The sequence below is a fragment of the Nothoprocta perdicaria genome, unplaced genomic scaffold, assembly GCF_003342845.1.
Source record: "Nothoprocta perdicaria isolate Ctin4 unplaced genomic scaffold, notPer1 scaffold_97, whole genome shotgun sequence".
Taxonomy (NCBI): Eukaryota; Metazoa; Chordata; class Aves; order Tinamiformes; family Tinamidae; genus Nothoprocta; species Nothoprocta perdicaria.
The window spans coordinates 917,153-939,113 of record NW_020456276.1 but is presented as its reverse complement, the minus strand read 5'-3'; the positions used below and the strand labels follow the sequence as shown (position 1 = coordinate 939,113).

Sequence of the window (21,961 nt, the reverse complement as noted above, 5' to 3'; positions counted from 1 at the left end):
CTTCTCCCAGGAATTCACGAGGAGAAGGTTGTGTGCTTCTGTGACATGAATCCTGGTACTGCCACACGCAACCAGGCAGCCATTTGCCTGATCACACCCCACTACATCCCTGCATCTGGTGCAGGGAAAGCTTCAGGGGAAGATATCTCTTTCCCAWTTTTTTTTTCTAAGTACCCATGAAATTTTGTGTAGAAGTAGCAGAGCTTGAAGGGTCACTCCAGAATCACGTCTGGAGCTCCGAGCAAGACAAACACCAGTACTGGAGGCAGCTCCTCTGCCTGCCCTCAGCTCCAAGTCCTCCTGGTTCCTCTGCCCCTGCAGCCTTCAGCTTGAGAAAGGGGAGGATGGACCTCACCACAGCCACGCTGTGAAAAGCAGCATCCCAAAGGAGGGACAGGGCTGGCGGCTGGGCTGTAGAACCCTAGGCAGGGGTCAGAGAGGTGGGGAACAGACAGGTGTTGGGGTGGAACAGATGGTTGGGCTTGCAGTGGGCTGACATGAAGACAGGAGCTCCTTCAGAGTCCTGCAAGGACTTCTGTGAGGCTTTGAGCATGAAGTGACAAGTACAGACCTCTGAAGTGAGGCTGGTGCAGGAGGGAGGATTACAGCTGTGAATGCTTCCTGCACACATGGGGAGTGCTGTGGGTGAAATGGCTGAGATCTGGCTTTAGTACCACAGGTCAGAGCTCAGTCCTTCCCAAGACTTTTTTCAGTCACTTTGAATGAAAACAAGCACAATTCGGAGATTTATTTGCAAGTCACAGAAGAGTATTTGAGACACCACAAGTGCAGGCTGGACTTCCTGGTTGGACACTGGAAGGAGGACCAATGGATGGTTAGGTGTGGGATCTGGCTCCTCCCATGGCCAGCAACTGGTCAACACGTCTCTGAGCAGTCAAGAGAGCAGCCAGACCTTTCCTGCACTTGTTTCACAGCTGGCAGCGAGCGCCGAGTCCGCTGGCAGCCAGGGAGCAGGCGTGTGGACAYGGAGCATGATGGAGAGCAGCACAGCTGAGCGGTTGGAGTAAACAGGAGCAGGGATGGAGCTGTGGTGGGCAGCAGCACGTGGAAACTGGCAAGTCTCGTTGCTCACTCTCCACGAATGGAACGCAGCCGGAGCAAACTGGTGACTGCAGATGACTGGTCACTCCTGCTGCCTCTCTGAGGGATGTCCTGGTTCTGTCCATGGGAGCGACTGGTGGCTGGTTGGTCTGCAGCAGACACCCTGGGTCTGCTGTGTTCCCCCCCACTAAGAGAGCTAATGCTTTCCCTCAACATACTCTGGAATTCAGCCATAGATGGCCAGATTCTCACTCACATTCGATCCTGCGGTGTCTCTCCACCAAGCCCAAGAGCATCGTCCGCAGCCAAGTTGGGCTTTCTGCAGCATCACACATTTCCTTAGGCTAAGCAATATGCCACGGCCTCCTCCCTCTCCCTCCCTTTCTCAAAGAATAAGCTCATAAATCTGCCCGGGGCAATGAAAACACTGAGCTCATGGCCCTTAGATCTGTGCGGGAGGAGCTCTAGATGGCGATTAAAGGAGTTTAGGGTTTTCTTTGAAAAGCTCTTTGATTCTGGCAGCGGCTCTGATGCCAAAAGGCAGCAGTGAGGCTGCAAATGCCTCTCCCGCTCCGCACCTGCGTGGGTCAGGGAGCAGCAGGAGGGTGGAGGGGGAAGAGGGAACCTCAGCAGTTCCTGGTTCATTGTCCTAGAAGCTAAGTAACCCTCCATCTGCCCAGCAAGAGCACTCTTTGGCGGCAACAGAGTGATTGGTAATGCTGTYCCTGAGCCCAGGGCATCATAGAATCATAGAATCACAGAATGCTTAAGGTTGGAAGGGACCTCTAGAGGTCATCTAGTCCAACCTCTCTGCTCCATCAGGGACAACTAGAGCATGTGGCACAGGGTCGCATCCACTTGGATTCTGAAGATCTATAGAGAAGGCAACTGCCCAACCTCTCTGGGCAGGATCATAGGGAAATCAAACTTCCTGCGTTTCAGTTTGTATCCGTTACCCCTTGTCCTATCACTGGCCACCACCAAGAAGAGTTTGGCCCCATCCTCTTTACATTCTTACCTCRGTTATTTGTCCATGTTGATCAGATTCCCTATCAGCCTTTTCCAGGCTAAACAGGCCAAGATCACTTAGTCTTATGTTGTACGAGAGATGCTCCAATCCCTTAATCATCTTTGTCTCTCTGCTGGACCCTCTAGAAGCAAAATGTCCCTGTTTACTGGGGAGCCCAGAACTGCTCCCAGTACTCCAGCTGCAGCCTCACCAGAGCTGAGTGACTCCACTGATGTAGAACAAGAAGCTCCTGCCATGWCCATCAATGAGGAAGCTGGGCTTGGTCAGAGCAAGCCAGCCACCCAGAGAAGGGAGAGCCATTCCTCCTCTTGGCTACATGGAGATGGCTCAGAAAGAGCCAGATGTAGGCCAGACACCCTGCGGACCRGGAGAGTCAGGAGAGGCTGTGGGCAGCCAAGGAGGAGTTGAGATCAGGCAGATGAGGATGGGACAGCATTCTGCACAGCAGTGTTTGGAAACACTRTGGGGAAGGAGAGGGAAGGCATCATCAGGCCTGGGAGGAACCTGAGGTCCTCCCTCACAAATAAGCTCCTCCCTCAGAACGAGTTGAGCATAGCAGAAACTGAAGAGAGATCAGAAACCACCTTGGCAAAGAAGAGCAGGGCCAAAGGCAAAGATCTAGGGTTAGACTACGGTCAAAACAGAGCCAAGCTGCAGTCTGAGTGGAGGCAGGTACCATGCAAGTAGTGGGGAGCAAGGGCAGATCATGGGGAAGCCCTGACCCTTCATGTGACGTTCTGGTTCACCTAAGTAATACTAYGACATAGAGCTCCTCTTAAGCAGACTGCTTCCCACTGGCTGTCCCACCCATGCTTTGCAGAAGAGGCTTTTCCCAGCGCAGGGGGACACAACCTTAGTTTCTGGGGAATGGCCAGATGCCCCATGGCCACAACACTGGCTGCCTTGTGTGATGAAGGTGACAGAGGACCGCAGTGCAGATTAAGAACCTTGAATGATTTTCCAGCTCTCTCTTAGTCACACGGTTTATCCTAGACAAGTCTTCTGTGCCTCAGTCTCCCTATCTTGAAAACATTAATATTAATCCTTTCTCTAATGCTCTTGGAGATCAACTGATTAAAAAATTGCTATAGAGACTCTTAGTACTTTTTACCCACATGCCTGGACCTCTCAAGTTAAAATATCTTTTCAAAGTTCATTAAAAAATTCTTGAGCTCCGTATTTTTGCAGCCACAACAAGAAGAAAACATATCCTAAGCTCTTCAATTTGTAGCCCGCCTTTCATGTCCACTGACTTCATACTTCCTTCATTACAGACGTAGCCACAAGTCAGTATAGCTACCAAAGCTCCTCTGGAGCTCAGCAGCTGCTAAGATGCATGTGAGTAAAACTGCAGAACTTTGCAGAGGAAGGGAACTGATTTCTGATTCCAACTGGTAAACTGTAGTTTGGCCGGAATTTTTGTAAATCTCAGTTCTATTAATCTGATCTTCATTCTACAGAAAGCTACCTTGCTTTTAGCATACTTCTGAACACATAGGGGTAAATAACAGCTATTTGAGTTCTTAAGCTAACTCAAAAGAAAAAAAAATAGAGGGAAAGAGAGGAAAGACTAGTTTGAAGTAAACAAGTAGTTATTTTTCAGATTTCCCATGCAATTAAAAGCAAAACAAAACAAAATATATTTACTTTGAGTATCCCTAAAACATTCTGCCTTGTCTCAAAAAGGAATACTTCGTTCCATTTTCATTTTCAGGTTACTTAAATATTTCTAAATCCYTTTTAGTAAGGGTTTATAGTGAAGTGTTCCACCATCCGCTCTCCTTCGTTGTCTCAGTGGAGCACAATATTTCTATTAATTTAGTGTTGATCAAAAATGTGTGCATCCTGCATGGCTTGGAAGATCCCCTTCCCTGATCTTGGGCTGTGATTTCTTTTTCTTTTCAATGCTACTGCCTTCTCTTCCCCTGCCGCTGTGAAGGCACATGGTCCAGGAGGAGGCATCACTCCTGGGGTCTGTGATTGGGCTGTGCCGACTTTCCAGAGAGACTGGAGTGGCCAGGAGAGGGGAGGAAAGAACTCCTCAAGGCACCTCTTGGCTTCAGAGACCACTTCTGGCTCCTCTGACTATCCCCTGCTCCTGCCAAGACACCTTTGAAACGACTTTGAAACATCTCCAGCATGTTGGGCATTGTGATTGGGCTGGAGGGGAAATCCACACTGCCTTTGAAGTCTGGATACTTGAGCAGTTTTAGAATTATAGGGTTGTAATACACTGGAATGTGTGGGGATCTAATTGTGACTTAGATCCCTGGATGAAAGGTGCTATGTACATACAAAAGGTATTATTATTATTGTTATTATTATGGCTATTATTATTGCTATTATTACTATTATTGTTATTATAGAGCTGCAATATGTGGATTGGGGATGAAAGTAACACCAAAAGACCCTGAAATACGAGCTGTTTCTAAGGAAACTTCAGCCTGAAATGGGGTTTGCCTACAAGGGGGAAACGAAGTAGCTAGGATCACCTACAGCGACAGCTTTTATGAAAGTCTTGTATGCAAATATGATTCCTAAATCGAAGTTGCTGTGATTCTTAGAAGAGTAGCTCCAGGAGGAGCTAGTCCCGAGCATTTTTTGCAGGAAAAAAATACCATCAGACAATTTGCTGATGCCAGAGAGACCCAAAATATCCCAGCAGTCACAATATATGACCCTGGCACAGGAGCCATCCAGGACGGTTCCTGGAGCCATCCAGCTTGGAAGATGCTGGATCTCATCACGGCTTAKGGGCTGGGGAGACATGACGTGCAAAAGAGAGCTCCTGTGCTCTTCAGCCCCCCTCCTGCTCCAGCAGAGAGGGCACCAGATCCAGAATCCCGAGCTCATCACCCTCTTTCCAGCCATCTATCACATCTCTGAGCTGCCTGAGCAGAACGCAGCTTTGTTCCRTGGGCTCTATGACTCTGCACAGCCTTTGCCGTCAGCCCCTAGTAGTTTCTCCTGCCTTGCTCCTGCACTGACATCTCATTAACTTAGGGAAACTTAAGTGAAGTCAGACATTGAAGTGGGACTCCCAAAAGCTAAAGAAGGAGAGTGGAAGGCAGGTGGAAATGCACGGGATTGCTTCGTTGGTTTTGGTCTCCTCCCTACAACCTTTCTGCTTGCTTTGGACACCACCTGAGAAGCAATACTGGCCTTTGCTTGACTCTGGCTAGCTCAGATACAGCATCCYGTGGCGTGCACTGAGATCTATCCAACGCACTCCAGCAGGATTCAGACACAGCCTGGGAGACCCATTCCCTTGAGCAAGGCAGGGAGCAAACAGAACTGACAGCACAAATGCACCCAGATGCTCTCAAGCTTCCTGACCCACATGTCCTGCACTGTTGTTTGAACCAGAAGGCAGCTTCTTGCTTTAGCATGGAAGAGCTTAGGTTTCATCTGTGGTTACGGAGTGGGAGGACTTGTTCTGTCAGCAAAGCTGATATGAATATAAGTCCTTTTACTGTCTCCCTTGGGCCTCCCTTTTTCTGGTTCTGTGTCTGCGCTTCAGTGCTCAGAGTGATGTGCAGCCAGGAATTGCTCTAGCAGCTTCACCCTGGATGGACTTTCTTTCCGTAAAGAGATGCATGTGCAGGAGATACCTCCATGCTGGTAGCCCTCTGGGGTGCCCCTGGCTAGGGTGATTTTGCAAGGGAACATCCTTCCCTCTTGTGGCTGTTTTTGACAGGTACAGAAAGGAAGGATTTAAAATAATCCATACCCAAAAAAAAAGAAAAAAAAAAGGATGGAGATTCATAAAGCTGTATTTTTATAACTATGGTTTGTGATCTTGGAAGAAAAGAGGGGAATCTATAGGGCAAAACAGAGAGCCTCAAGTAAAAAAAAAAAAAAAAAAGGACACCTTTCTTAAGAGAAATTTAAAGCTTGTTCTAGGTGATGCATTCCAGATCAAAGCAGACCTCACCTTGAGAGCAGAGCCTCGACACTGGGACTTTGGCACAGGCATGCAGCAGAGCACTGTCAAGCAAAAATCCCCACTAAATACAGGAGGAGAGATTTTCTGCAGCAGTGAACTATCAGTGGTATCTCTAGGACAGGGGATCATCTCAGATATCTGGATATACAGGCAAAAAAACCCTTCATATATATATATGCCAAAAAAAACGTTTGAAAGGACAGTGAACCAAAGATACATTTCTAATGTGTGGCCTGAGCCAGAAGAGGAGGCCTGGGCATGGCCTCTGTGCATCTCTGGGCAGGTCTCCTCCTGTTCTGTGGAAAGACTACTCTGGCATTCATGTCTCCCCATATCACAGAATTTTGCTCTGTTTCTTCAGCCCTTCCTTTTCATATTGGTTTGCCCCATGGCCAGAGCTTTCTAGCCCAGGCATCCCACATGTGCAGGCTTCCTGGGAATTTTTCGATTCTTCTGGTCAAAAATTGCCCCTGTTTTGCTACTCTATGTGATTTGTGAAATCAGACATGCAGAAGCAAGAGCATGGCATCCACCTGAACCACAGGGGCCGCGGAGCAAAGGCTGGTCCATTTTGGGGATGCTGAGTCAAGCCCATCAACGGCGGCTTTGCCGTTGCTAAACTCCCACAAGCAAGACCTCGTTCCCCAGCAGGAGGGTTCAGCTCCCCAGCCCTGCCCCTCTCTTTCCCAATTGTACTGATAAGTCAAGCCTTTTCCCCAGTAGAGTCAGGAGTGATGGTGACTCACCACCACTTCAGTGCAAACCATGTAGGCAGGCGCTCCAACAGCAAAGCGTGTTGGAGACGTGAAGACTCGCTACCCACTTGACAGCAGAAGAAAGGCTTTTCTTGGTGTGCAGGGACCACCCACCAGAGAAGGAGACAAAGCAAGAGCTCTCATGCTCTAATGCCTTGTGGCTTCCTAGTGACACTACAGCATTCCCTGCAGTTAGTAGAAACCTGCTCGTTGCTCAAGGTGGCAGAGATTAGCTCTGCCGTTCTGCAACCCCGAGGCGAGCCAGTACCTGACATCTTCAAAACGCAGCTCTTAATTCCTTGCCAGGCCATTGCTGGGTTTGGCAGGCGCGTACCTTGCAGCCTGGATCCCTGCAGGCCTTAGAAGGCAGCGGGCATGGTAAGGAGTGCAGGCGGTATTCATCTCTCCCCTTGGGCTATGAGCTTCGGTCAAGACGCCAAACCGCTGCAAACAGCATGCAGTTGTTTTTCTCTACTGTCATAAATACTTGAGACTCTTCCTTTATAAATCACACACTGTTTCAGAAAGCAAGACCTAGATGCCGAATAATTAGCCACAGAGACCCAGGCTTTTCTGGTCCACAGTAGCTGGAACATATAGTTCAACACAACAACATCTGGGAAAAGTGGATCAATTCAATTGTCCATTCTGTCATCGGTACAGAAATACCTACTATCCCTGAAATACCTACTGTGTCAGAGATGCGGCTTGCTTGGTCCTTGAACCAAGGAATCTGTTCTAGGCTTACAGCTGTCTCTTAGCCCAAGTAAGCAATGTCATATTTGCACTTTGTGTGGGTACTGTCTTGACTGAAGGCTATCAGTCATCAGTACACAAAATCATCTTTTGAGGTGTCTGAAGGGACATGAAAAGGATGCATTGAAAGAGCCCCAATGCTTTTAAAACTGTTCTGCAGGATGGATTTCAAGCTAGAGCTATTTAGTTTGTGTTTTTAAACACCAAGCCAACTTTCCCCACTTTCCCAACAGCCAATACAGGGTGGTGAAATGAAAGATAAAAATAAGGAAGCCTAGTGGGTTAGCAATGGCTTAGTCTGCCAACCATTCTACTTTTGTCTCCTCAGCATTCTCATCCCACCTGGATAGGTGTGGCATTGCTGCAGGTAGCGCTGCTCTTGCTCAGAGATACACCTCACTGATAACACCTCCTTTGCTAATACGCAAGAATCCAACTACTGCCAGTCATTAGAAGTCACTCGTCTAGGGGAGGAAGCCACGACAGGGAGGTCCTGAGCTGAGCTAACACTGCTCCTTCAGCACCATGAGAAAYATCTGCTTTAACAATGCAGTGGTGGGTCAGGCCCGTGAGTACGATGAATGGGACGATTATAAAAACCTGCTTAAAAGTATCACATATTTCCTAAGCAGCCAGGGTGTGATTTATCTCCACCTAAAATGCATACCTGAAGAGGCTGCATGAATCACACGGTAAAAGGAATTGTTTCTCCCCATGGGACTATAAAGGGGGTACAAAGTCTAGCTCAGATGTAGACATACGCATTGTAGGCATTTAAATTGAGGTGGTGAGATTCAAACTTCCCCCTCTTTAATAAGTCCAGGAATGGGGAGCTCATTTGGTGAAGTCTTTAATTAATTGGTGATAAAAGTTAATGAAGGTAAAGAAAGTACCAAAAGCTACTAACTGTCTTTGGCGTGGCCAAGTCTGTGATTTCTCAGGGTTCATTTTCGTTGCCCCTGGGGAAGTGAGAGAGCTCAGGAATTCAATGGAAGACCTTTCAGAATTTGATCTCTCTAATTTGGCAYACGGTTTGTGACAATTCAAATACTCCAGGACTGATTTTACAAGCTGTTCAGGTTGGTTCATGTTCAGTGAAAAAGTAACGTTGCTGTCTAAGAGTATTATTATAAAGAAATCTAATAAATCTTTAAAAAATATAATTAAAATGTTGCAAGGCAGCTGTGGCACTAGACAGGCCAAAAGGCATGACCAAATATTCAAAGTGTCTGTCTCAGATCCGAAAGTTGATCTTTTTCTTTTTATCTTCTAGGGATATTCCTTCCAAATTGTACAAGTTTCTGTGCTGCAGTTTTGTAGGGACATTGGCTGCAAATTAGCTAATTTTAAAGATCAAGAATAGTAGATAATTTTTCTCACAACAATCTCCCGTTTTCCCAAACTGCGATGTGCAGATGGAATAAGCCAGACCACTTGCACAGAGAAAGGATACAAGATACCTGCAGAAAAGCTAAGTGGCGTAGAAATCCCTTCACTGGCTATCAGAGGTGTTTTCCAAGTGTTTTATTAGTGGCTCTGACCACAGATTAATTAAACCAAAGGCAGCATTCAGGACCAGGTGGTGCAGTCACCTGCCAAAAGGGAAGTGGAGGGAAGCAGCATCATGTCTTCATTGCTACGTGCTATACTGGCTATCAATACTTGTTTTCTAGCTCAGGCAAGGCTGATGTAATGCCAGTGACCTTTCCTCCTGAGACCATGACTGGGCTAACACCGCTTCTGATGAAATATTGATGGAGACAAAAATCAGAACTGGATGTTATGCCCTCATTTCAGAGGGCTAAAGATTGTGCAAGGAGAGCCAGTCAGCCCCTGCATAATTGGGAAATGGGATGAGTGAGTCAGACAAGAAAAGTTAATAGCTAATTAATTTTGAAATCTAACAGCAGCCACTGCTGCTAATATGTTTTTTTCCAACACATCAAAAGCAAGTAATCTAAAAGGCCAAAAGGTGGTAGAGATGTGGAAGGAGCTGCTCAAAGACAGAGCTATTCTCAAAAAAAAAAAAAAAAAAAGAAAAGAAAAAAGAAATAATCTTGGTTTTGCCCTGAGAACAGGCTGTGAGCAGTAGGAAAAATACATTGTGAACAAATCTGAGAACTAATGGTTCAWWCACATGATAAAAATTTTCAGGACCAGATGATACTCACACAGGTTCTAAATGAATCCAAATCTGAGATTACGGGCCAACTAACTATTTTGCTTAGTCTATTGCTTAAACCAGTCCTGCTATCTGAAAAATGGAAGGGGACAAGTGCAACATCAACTTTAGAAAGACCTTGGACAGGAATCCATGGAATAGGAATGGCTAGGAATCCATGGAATCACAGGCTAGCAAAGCAGTCAGATAAAGTTGCAAGTAAGGAAAAGAATTAGTAGATAAAGAGATAAAGGTTAGATAGAATAGTAGATAGGAAGGAGAAGGCTTTTGTATATGAAATAATTCCTTGAAAGGGTGAACAGGCAGCTACTCCAACAAAGATCAGTTCTTGAGTTTCCAGAAAGACTGGAAACTTAGAAAGAAGGTTCTTCCTCAAATTCTCCTAAAGAAATTAAGTTCATATAAAATGATAATCAGTTGGAAGAGGGGAATTGAAAGTATAAGACTCAGACAGAGGTCATTTTCAGAACAGAAGGTGAGAGGGAAACAAGTTCAAAAGGAGAGATTCAATGGTAAGGAAAGGGAGTAAACARCAAGACAAAAGAGCTTGGTTGGAATAAAGAAATAAAGGAGAAGTGAGTACTGACTGCAAAGGGTTTAACGGCAATCTCAAAGGAAACAGAAGACAAATTTAAGTGTTAAGACACCCAGAACCAAGCATAGGGTGAAAGACTCTGTGCYGGTGGGCTGAATGGATGTTGCATCTGCATGAGAAAGTGGTCATGGAGTCAGTAAAGATGATGAAAATGTGAACTTGGACCTCTGAGCAATCAAAAAGACAGTTGTAAGGTATATTTTTCCATAAAGAGAAACCATATCTAGTTTCTCCACTCCAAAAGTATGTTGCAGATCCATTGAAGATGAAAGGGTTAACCTGAAGCCTGAAGACGCTTATTTACCAAATGCAATGAAATACATAGACTCAGAGATCCAGGGGTCATAACTTAAAAGCAAGACAGCAAAGCAAAGAAAAAGCAGATTTCTAAAATCATATCAGTTGTATGAGTCACTTTCCAAWCCTTGCCTGCTCTTAGTTACCCTATGGGATCACAGCTTTCTTCCTCAGCCAGTTCCATGTCTTCTGCTCTTCCTCTTGCCTCTCTTAACACAAAACAATAGAACGGTAGAACAGGACAGAACAGCACAATTCCTGTTCTAGAAGTGCTTTTGAGGAGACTGTTGTTGTCTTTGACAATGGTTTCCCAGCCTATCTTGAGTTCAGTGTGTTCTCACTCTATGGGAACCTCTAACTAAATGACTATAAGGCCAGTTTACTGCATTGTCATGAAAATTTTGTAATGACACTTAGCAGTGCAATGGGAGGCACCTGCTTGAACTATAGTTCAGATATGGTCCTGGCTAACATCTTTCCTATCCTTGCTACTCTGATCCCCAGGAATGAATGTAACAGAGATGCTAGTCCTGAGAATTTGTATTAGACACAGAAATCAGATTTTTAAGGAAAACAAATATTGTATATCAAGCTCGGTTTTTCTTCTAAAAACTATATATTGGGAAAATTTCAGAAAAGCCAGATCAGAACACCTATTTTTTTTCATAAGTTTATTTCCGATTGCTGTCTGGTGATCTTTGTAAGTGGAAATGGATGAACTGCAGAAAAGAAGAAAAAAAAAAGTCATCTTAGAATGCTCCAGCAGCCCTCATAAACTGAAAAAGAACAAGGGAATCTTTTGTAGGCTGAAGACAACATTTGGTCTGAACTGATTCAGCTAAGTTCAAAATATCTGAGCATATTTGAACACGTCAAGAATCAAAGATTCTCAGAGATTAAATGAAAATAGAACATTTTAACATTTTCCTACTTTTATACTCTTTTCTCCCACAAGTAATATGAAATTGTCATTCCATAAGAGTATCTGGCAAAGAAAAAAGTCAAAAATCCTTTAGCAACAAACCAAGGGAAAATACTTTCATTTTGCTCCTCCTTTGGCTTCTTTGTTGTTCACATCCAACACTGGCTGAATGGAAATGAGTTGCCTCTAGAGGCTGAACACCAAGAGGCATTCCAGGACTGGACAGTGGTGCTTTGGCAGAGCCCTGCATGGGCTGCTGCCTGCAAAACCAAAGAGAATGGACAGAACTCCGTGGTAAAAAAGAAATGGAAACTCAACAGCCAACATAGGAAAAGCTGCAGTGTTTTTGTCTAGTGAGTTTAAGTGGAAAAACAAAATCCTGTTTTTTTATGGGGGAAGGTGGACCACAAGCTGTCCAATAGATGCTCCTCTCCAGCTGACATTGAGGGGCTGTTTATACTGGAGTATCAGTCTAGTCCCTGCAGGGTCCATGGCTCTACCACATGGGGTAAAGGCTTAGTATGCATGGAYGGGATTTAGACCAAGCTGTAGGTAGCAGTTCCCTTCCACACCAGTAGTGTTCCCATCTCAGACAACCTCCCTATCCCTTCCCAGCGTGAACAGGATCCAGCCCTGCCTGAATGACACCTGCATAAGGGAAGCAAGGCTGAATGCCCCTGGAAGCCTCCCATGCACATGGGAGCTGCCTCTCAGAGACCTCCTCCCCTTTCCCTTCTTCTTTATTCCTTCATCTTTTAATACATCCAGGGTTAGTCCAGTCCATGGGTTGTTCTCCCTTTTGTCTTGAGGCAGACAGACGGGCTCCCTAGACAATAGACAGACTTCACCAAGGACTGGGAAAGAGAGGTGGAAGATTTACTGCCATGAGGTAATGGGTGGGAGGGATTTGAACTTTCTTTGCTTCAGGAACTGCCGCTATTGTCCTGCCTTGTCAGCAATCAGAGATAGGGAGGGTCCGGGGCACAGTGTGTTTGTGACAGAGTGGATTTGCCTCCTAAAAGCCAGCTCTGTTCAGAGAGCTGGGCCAGAACCTGAATCCCGGGGCTGTGGCTGTTTTCTGCCTTTGGGCGCAGCTTGCCTCACCTGCTTTGACGCTTCCTTTGCCAGATTTCTCAATCTGTCTGGTTAGTGGCCCCCCGCCTCCCGCTTATTCACAACAYAAAAATGTCCCAACCCTTTTTCATTTATTCTAACGGCAGGAATAAAAACATCTCCCTGATGCTTTTGATAGTGCGTTAGAGCATGGACAGGTAGTGTCCCATACCACATGCTGTTAGTGCGTGAGTGCATGGCAAGGCCAGTGGGAAGCTGCCATTGCAAAAGGCCAGGGTTCGGGGATTGCATGGGATTAGGAGCATATCTGTTTCCAGAGGGAAGAAATACTTTCACAATTTGCACCTGCCCACACGGCATTTTTGCARTCCTTCCTTCATGTGCGTGTTGCAGGCACAGACTGCAGAATCACAAATTTTTTCATGTTGAAATGGACCTGGGGAGATCATCTAGTCCAATCGCTCTGCTCAAGCAGCTTCACCTACAGTGTGTTGTCCAGAGCCCTGTTCAAACAGCTTTTGAATGTCTCCAGAGATGCAGTCTCCACAACCTCTCTGGGCAACCTGTCCCAGTATTCAAGCATCCTAACAGTAAATCGATCCACTTCAGATCAGAAAATGATGTACTAGATATGCTGACAGCTCATCATCCCTTTTGCCATGGGAAGCCATTTTACTAGGACACACAAGACAAAATCAAACTGGCACAATGCTTAGAGTCTTGTCTGCTCCACATAGGTTCTATGTCTTTTGTGAATTAGGCTTATTAGGCTTAGCCTAATAAGTGAATTAGGCTTATTAGCCTAATAAGGTTCCACTGATAATGTCTATAACAATSTGCCACTTCCTCACTGAGGGTTTTGGGCTGACAAGTTTTCCATCCATCTAAGGTTATCACTTTGGATACACTTAGGACAGTGTTTTTAAATTTTCTCTTCTTTTCTCACTTTTCCTTCCTCCCTCCCTATATCTGAGGTCAGTCATAGACGTTTAGACAAGGCAATGGCTGCAGTGGCTTGTGAATCCCATTTTAGAGGCCACCCTGCTTGCATTAGTAAGGTGATATTTCCCTTTTCCCTATATCCAAATCCATCCTCCTACACAGAAAGGGAGGCAGGAACATTTTCAAAAGCATTTTTTTGAGGTTTCCTTTACTCAAAGTCTCATGAGGCAGACAAAACAATGTAGGGACTGACCCATTTGTGTCTTTCCCTGTTCTAGGTTTCAGGCATGTTAARACTGGCCATCACCTCCTATGAGATAATGCCACAGGACAGGTGAAGGCAGCGCATTGCTGCCTTTCAGAGCCTGTTCTGCAAAACCCATCATGGGAACGCGTGCCAGGACACAGAGCACCACTGCTGGTGCTCCATCCGTGGTGCTGGGAATACGGGGTCTCTTCCATYACGGCCCGCGAATACAAAAGCAGGGCTGGGTCAGGGAGTCAGTTTCTTTCAGACCCCTGTGTTTCCTTTAAACAACACAGATACTCAGTCGTATAACACTGAAGAGGATGGTCATGTCTGATCAATGTCACTGTCACGTCTTCCTAACCTCAGTCACTACCTATCTCCAAAGAAATAAAAGAGGCCAATTTTGCAAGCTTCCTTCACAGCTGAAAATTAATGCTTGGCCATGTGATGAAGAAGGATTTTCACCTATTTAGGGGCAAGTGGAGTATGATAGGAAACCAAACTTCTGCTTCATAAAAGCACCTGCCAAACTCAGTTCTGAATATAATTTACGGTGCCAGATGATCCCAAGCTAGCTCTGTTTCAGAGTGAATTACTGCTTTCTGTTCCTACTCGAGCACATTAACTGTATTCAGCCTTGTCCTAATGTAATTGTTCCTTCCCTTACTTGTTTTGGCACTGTGCATAATGTCTCCAAGATGAGTGAGCTGAAAAGCAAAGCCTGGACACTGTCTTCTTTCTAAGCAGGTGTTAGATTATGGAATGGTTTTCTCCTCTCAAAGCAGCTGCTCTGCAGATGTCACGTCATTACTGTTTGCAAATTTGATGCATATGCAATGACCTGGAAATGTTTTTCAGGGCCAGGATCACTCACCTTCTCTGATGCAGAAGGCATCAATGCAGATAGCTGGGCCTGAGGTCTCTGAGCTGAGCCTGGCTTTTCATCTGTTAATGAGTTGAATGACTTCCATATGTTTCATTTCCACTGTGATAACAGGCAGAGTCCAGACAAAACTTAAGCCAGTTTTCCATGTGGTTGGGATTTTCAGGGTTCTACTTAACTTTCTTTGAAAATCTCAAGAGGACTTCAGAAATTCTACCTCTGTGAAATGTTCTCCCAGTCAAGACTGACACAGTACCACAATTCAGATTTAAAAGGCCAAGTGCAAGACAGTTCTGCTGATCTGTTTGCTTGAGTCTGCTTGAGTCTGCTTGCAGGAGAAGAAAAATGACTCAGAGGTCTATCTGCCAACTGACTACCATTTTGTCTTATATTTGGCCAAAGAGCCACCAAGCTATTTTGGACGTTAGATTTAGTTGCCCCATAGATATAATGCAGGACACACATGAGATCACTAGAGTGACGACTGGAAACCAATGTGAATTCTAGGGTATCTCAGGGTCTCCATTTAGGTAACTAAATGGTGCCAGCAGTGCAGGTCAATGCAGACAAGGTCCAAGCTGGCTGGATGAGRAGGCTGCTGTTCAGAACCAGCAGGATTTTGGCGGGGGATTTTGTTTTTGGAGACAGACGCCCTGCCTACAGCCAGGCTGACAGCTGGATCCCAGCTTCAAAGGTGCATTTGACAACCTGGAGTTAACACTCAACCGAAATAGCGCCTTTCTTTGGCAATTGTGGTATCATTGAAGTCAACATATCTCTCTGCTGGCCGGGACATCTGAAGTACATTCTACAGGCCGGTAGGGAAATGAGCACAGGGGCCCAGTGCCACATCCRTGAGCTTTCATGGCCTTCCTTACCAGAGCAACGAGGACAACCTAATTCCCTAGTATTATCGTGACCTAACAACAGTGAACACTGGGCATCCGTGACCTCAGCCAAGGACAAAGCTCAAGGATGCAAAGATAACTGCCTTCCTGGTCTCTAGTATGATGCTAATGTCTATGTCTGTGCTGAGGCTTGTGCTGTAGGTACAAACCTGTGAAAGGACCACAGTGAGATGCAGCCTGAGACCTCACTTCTAAATTTGTAGCCCAGATTATGTCCTAATCCCTTTTAAAACCAAGACAGGCCATTTGTGAGCTGTGTCCTTGTGGCACGTGAGGCTAATGCCTGTTCAAGCCAAAGAAAGAACTATATTTATTTGTTGTTGTGTTTGCAAATCAGGATAGCCAAGAAAGGCCAGATTTTAGACTGCTAAAGCAGCACTCTAATACCCAGTCTTGATTTTGCAGCACTAAGGTGCTGATCCCAACTCCCTCCATGTTGCTAACAGGTAGGGATAATACTGAACCCAGGTTTCCAAAGTGACTCTGAGAGCAATGCTTGTAAGAGAAAGTCAGTGATGTTGCAAAAGAAACTTTACCTCATCATGCATTACAAGCCAAATGGGATTTTTTTTCCGCCCACATTTTCATGTTTGTCAGCCACCATTGCAACACAATTGGTGTAAGAGTTAGAGCAGTGTTAGAAGACATCAGAAATCAGCCCTCCAAAACCATTTCAGGCATGAGAACTCATCCTTGGCTCTTTGGTTATTTACATCACCAAATTGTCCTTGCTGGTTGGGGGTGCTGGCTGAGTCTGTTTAGCAAGTGCTATCTAACCACAGTCTTTGGCAGCACTAAGTCTTTACAATCCAAATGGGGCACTGGCCAAAGTATGAGTGTTTCTGGGGACTATTTCCCAAGCCACAGCACTGTCTCTCTTTGTCCCTTCTGCCAGATCTCAGACTGACACAACTCTTTTTGTTTTTTGAATATCAATCTGAGCAAATCAAGAGACTGGCAGGCCACACTCTATGCTTGAGTTTATGTTTGCATAATACTTGAGTTTACGTTCGCAGGTTGAGACTGGTTTCTTTCGGTGCACATGTAGTGCACATAAATTCTCCATGGCATATCTTAACATTCATTGTGTACTTACAGCCCAGTTTTCCTTTGWTGCATCCTGCTGCCATCCTGACCACCCCACAGAAAAGCAATCACAGAGCAGTAGGAATCACGGCGCAGTAGGACCAAGCAGAGCTTATAGCAAAATGAYTTGTGAGGAGTCCTTGAGAAGTGTAGAATCTGGAAAGCATCTTGGCTAGTTTAAGTAGACTACTGCAGCCACTATGGGAAATAAAATCTTGGACAGAGTGGGTGTTCAGGGTTTGATGCAGCATGATCGAGAGCGAGCAGTGGTTAGGAGAAAGGTGCTGCACATGACCAAACTGAACCCTACAAATGGTGTTGGGGGGCTGCAAAGCCCCTTTTTGGCCTGAAGAGAAAATCAGTCTTATGCACACAGCATGTAATAGCGTAAGCTGCCCACAGAGGTCCTCTGGGAGGTGTGCAGAAATTTGGAGCAGGCAGGGCAGACTACAGTGTACAAGCTCCCTTCTCAGGTACTGCAGGTTGCAGAAGAAACCATATTGCTGGCAAAAAACAACTGTGGATTTCCTGGCTCTCTAGAAGGACCTTGTGGCTTACAACAGTCTTTGGCTTGCCTTGCCCCACTTTCTGCATTGCTCTTATTGGGACATCACACAGTGCCCCTCAGCCAATCCCCAGGCAAGTGTGGCTAGTATCCCAGAGTAGAGCAGGGTAAGAGTTCTCAGCACAACATTTTTCTTCATCTTCTGCATTAATTAAAGCAGAAGATGCCAATTTGAATTGTGAATGTAATTAGGTGAGGCAAAAAAAAAAAAATAAGAACAAAGTTTCAGACTGAAATGTCCTGTTTGGATGATCACATGAGAGAAAAATACTGATTTTTATTCCAAATCACTTTTGATTTGGAATGTCTTCTCTCTGAGAATTGTTTTAACATCAACACTGGAGAAACCCTTTTATAGTTGTGTAAAGACTTGTCATTAAACAATTCTATTGGCAATTGTTTCTTGGGAACTACCAGAAATGTGAACTCACAAAATCATATCCAGTGCTTGATCAACAACCTACCTAAAGCAGCCGCTGCATTGAAAGCAGAGGTGTTGGAAGGAGTCTTTGAGTTCTAAAGGGACTTCTTTCATGCCCCTGGGCTTGGTGTATGAGCTATACTCCCCTACTTCAGCCAAAACAGCACCAGGGCACTCATAATCCAGTGATCTTCTAGGCTGGAGGTGGTCAGACTTCAGTATGCTTCTGAAAGCTGTATCTGGCAAGATAAGCAGTCTTCTCTCTGTATTACCACAATAAAAAAGCTTTCCCCATTTATCACCATGCAGACTTCTCTCTGCAAACCAAGACAGTAGCTGTCCAGCAACAAAGAGTCCCAAAGAAAAGACTCTCTTAACATGATCAGCAAGATTCAAGTTCTGACTTTTGGGGAAAAAAATTCACTCACAGTCTGATCTGAATTTCACCTCTGTCCCACGGCATAGCATATTCTGGATGCAGCTCCTTACCGCCTTTCAGCCATGTCCACTCCCATGTTACTGAAGTCTAGTCCGCCAAGTGTCCTATCATTCTCCCTTTCCCTTCTCGCTTTCTCTTCTGCTTTCTAGGGAGAGACCTTCCCATGGCAGGCCCTGGGATGAGATCACTGACAGCCCTGATCTGGCAGAGGATTCCTCAACATTATTCCTTGGTGTTCTCATGTTAGTCATTCCCAAGGGCAGAACTGTGCTACCTCTTCTGGCTCCTTTCTGCTTTCACGTGCACAGGGCATAGAGCAGAGCAGAGAGTCAGGAGAGCTACAGGAGGAGCAGGAGGAGGAGGCGTCAGGGCTGTATGAGGTCTGTGTTTGCTGTAGGTCACTGCACAGAACAGACGTCTGAAGACCTGCAGGTGTGGGCATGGGCTTAATCTCACCCAGGCAAACTGGCCTTGATGGAGTCTTTATTATTGAAATAGAGGGGAGATCTAGGATAGGGCTTACACATGGGGGGTGATCTAAAACAACTGATCTATTTCCAAACATAGAGAGGTGGGCCTATTGCAGTGATATGGGATTGAAGCAGGACCGATGCCTCCAGATATGGTGTGATGCAAATGAGCTCTCATTGCTTTGATGTCTTTATCTTCCCTTTCTCCTTTTCTTTATGGAGACTAGCCTTAGTGTAATTTTCAACCTGTAGGCTTTTATGAAAAAATTCTGGTAGCTGTATGGTTCCAAGAACGATTCTACTTGCAGCACCAACTTCACCCCAAACAATTCAGGCATTTGGTGGTGACCTCAGAGATCTCAAGATAAAGGGAAAAAGAGATAACAAGAACCTTTATGAATCACCCTAGCAAAATCTGAAGAATTTCTCAAGCCATCCTTTATTGCCTTTAGGCTTCTTTTTTAAAGCTGGTGTAATTGTACATTTCTTGCTGTGTGCTAATAAAAATGAGAGTGGTCAGAAGACAGAGACATTGCTCATCTTCTAGGGATTTCAGCAAGGCAAGAGTTCTCCATRCTTTGCACAAATAAGTCCAACGTTGTAACATTATGGGACAAGGAGGAGAATTTTGCTCTGACTTTTTGCGTCTCCCACAGAAAACAGGCAACTGGACCACAGTCAGAAGGCACTAGTGCTATAATTGTGCAATTAATTAATCATGAGGATACTAAGACATTCTCCTCACTGTCCTCTTACAAACTCAACTGCCTGAGCATGAGGAATCTTTGTCTCATGATCCAGGAACACATGTGTTCAGCACCAGCACTGAAAGAGGMTAGAGATACTGAGTCTGTGCTGGAATGGGACCACATGAATATTCTAGACTTCTTGGGGAATGCAAAGATATTGATATAATGATTCAGTGTGGGGCTTGAGAAGACAGCCACCATTTGGGATGCTTAGTAGCTTCCTATAGACSCAGTCTGTGAGTGTCACAGTCAAGTACGTCCTTTGAGGCAACCATGTCTCCTTACAAAGGAAGAGCACAAGGTCTGTTTTCTTAAACACTATGACACAGTGTCCCACCCAGTGTCTTGGGCAATGTCTACCATGATTTCTGGCTATCCCTTACATGGGATATCATCAAGGAGGAAGAGTGGGGAACACAGTATACCTGAAGCAGACCCTGAAGGTCTACATCCACTGCTGAGTATTTCAGAGTACTACMATAACAGGTAGCATCCCACCTCTCTGAGCAACTATGCTAAAGAAAAACTCTTTTGCTCATTGAGGCTCATATCACCCCTGAATTTGAAAAGATATGAGATTTGGCAAACAAACTCTATTCTCTAAACTGCCAGCAAGGACAACTTAAAGAATAAGTCTCGGAATTTCAACTAGATTTTTCATGTTTCAGGTCTGTGTTTTGTTTCATAAACTTTTGTTTTATGCTGTTTTTCATTATCTTTGCATTGTTTCACAACATGTCAAAACATCAGACTAATTCATTACAATATAAATGGGAGACACTTTGATGTAAGGAAAAAAAAGATGYTTTAATGGGTGCTAAGTAGCAACTGCCCTTAGGGATTTAAAAATAAAAATAGAAGCTGCCCAAAATAATACTTTAACCTTTCTATTGTATCATAGTACTACACATTTTTTTTTTTGTATAAAACCTTGCAAAATGACAAGACTCTCTCCCCCTGCCAAAGAAAARCATGATTTACATTTCATTTTTAGCAAAACTCTGGAATTTTCTAAAGAACATACAGCAATGAGAATATTTTACAATCTCTATTCCATTGAAGCAATTTCTGAGTTAGAGTCCAAAGCCAGCCCATGATGCTACAGGGCATTTGATATGTGACCTTTGAAGCATCAGCACAGTGCTACAGTGTTGTGTGTTAAGTCTTCAAAATCTCAGTTAAAATGTCAATGAGTTGTGAGGGCACCAGCCAGACTGGAGAGCTCCCTCTTATGTGGTTGAGTTTTGTTGAGGGACATTTCCCTGCTTCATGCTTCTAGCTTAGTTTCAGTTGTTGCCTTTGCTGTATACCCCTTCCTCCATGCATTTATCCATCTCCAGGTGGTTACTGCTCTAAGATTCCCACTGACATTGGAAGGTCACATATTCCCTTGGGCATATGAGATTTACTGGAAGAAAGAGTAAAGTAAAATTCATTCATTTTTACCTTGTGCCTCATTCTTACATTACAAGATAAGGGTCTGCGTATTTCCATTCAGTCTACAGTTTGAAGGAGATCAGTGCTATTCTACATATATACAGTGATCAGAAATAGTCCCTCCTGCCTCACACAGCTCCAGCCAGAGGCTTATAAGGCATCTAAAAGACATCTGAATTGCTTTACTTGGAAGGTGGGATGGCCCAGTCATTCCCGTTGTTTTTACACACACCTGCTTATGCTTTTACACACACCTGCCTCACTGTTCCTTGCTGATGCTCACATGTCACCTGGAGACAACTTGCTCTACATTTCTGTAATAAGAAATTCTGTTACCTTTGTATGTAGTTGCCTGTGAGGATTTGTTCAGGATTGCAGTTATTAAGTACCAGACCTCCTGAAGAACCTCTGAGACCAAAAACATCCTTATTTTCCAACTACTAGGCAGTCTAATGCACCATTTGCTGCAGATTTTGCTACCTCTATATCCTGAGAACACCACAGTCCTTGGATTCTCTAGCTCCTGCTGTGCACAACATGCAGAGACTTTGCACCGTCTAAGGGGTTGAGACTCACCAGATGTCCTGGATCTCTTGGATCCCCTCACAATCTCTATCTCTGAGAGTTTATCAGACCCTAAGCAAATAGAAAGTAAGTTGTTAGCTGGAGATCACAAAGACTAAAACAAGTGTATTTAGATAGATGCTCCACACTCTAAATATATACCTTGTCATCCACAGAGCAGGCTTAAGGCCCTAATTCTTGGTCTTCTCCTCTAGTTTTTCCAGTTTAGAGCAGACTTGTTCTAGAGCATGCACCACGTCTTCCACAGCTTGTTGTCTCCTCAGAGGCAGCTGTGTATCAGTTCCCTGGAAGAGAAGAGCTGTCTGTGAGAATCAGCATGACTAGTGGTGACAGAAGGATGCTTTTCAGCCCACAGAGGAGTATTCCAGTATTGTTGTGCTTCCTATCCAGTCCCAGGAATGTGTGGGACACTAATATGCATTTTGCTATGAGGAATTATCATCATTTGCTCTCCAGCTTGGAGAAATCCAAGTAGACCACCCTGAAGTAGTCATTACTTYGAAGTGATTATTTCCTTCCATCCACTTTGCGGGTTGATGTTGCAGTCAGAGCCTGAACTATGATAAAACATTAGTGATAAAACTGGAAAGGGCGTCTCTCTGAAATG

General features: G+C 44.8%; 1 protein-coding gene across 1 annotated transcript in view; it reads left to right on the top strand.

Annotated features, from left to right (window-relative positions):
* The window catches only part of LGR6 (leucine rich repeat containing G protein-coupled receptor 6), an 88,474-nt gene that overhangs the window by 4,695 nt on the left and 61,818 nt on the right, over positions 1-21,961 (top strand). The gene's annotated exons all lie outside the window — the stretch shown is intronic.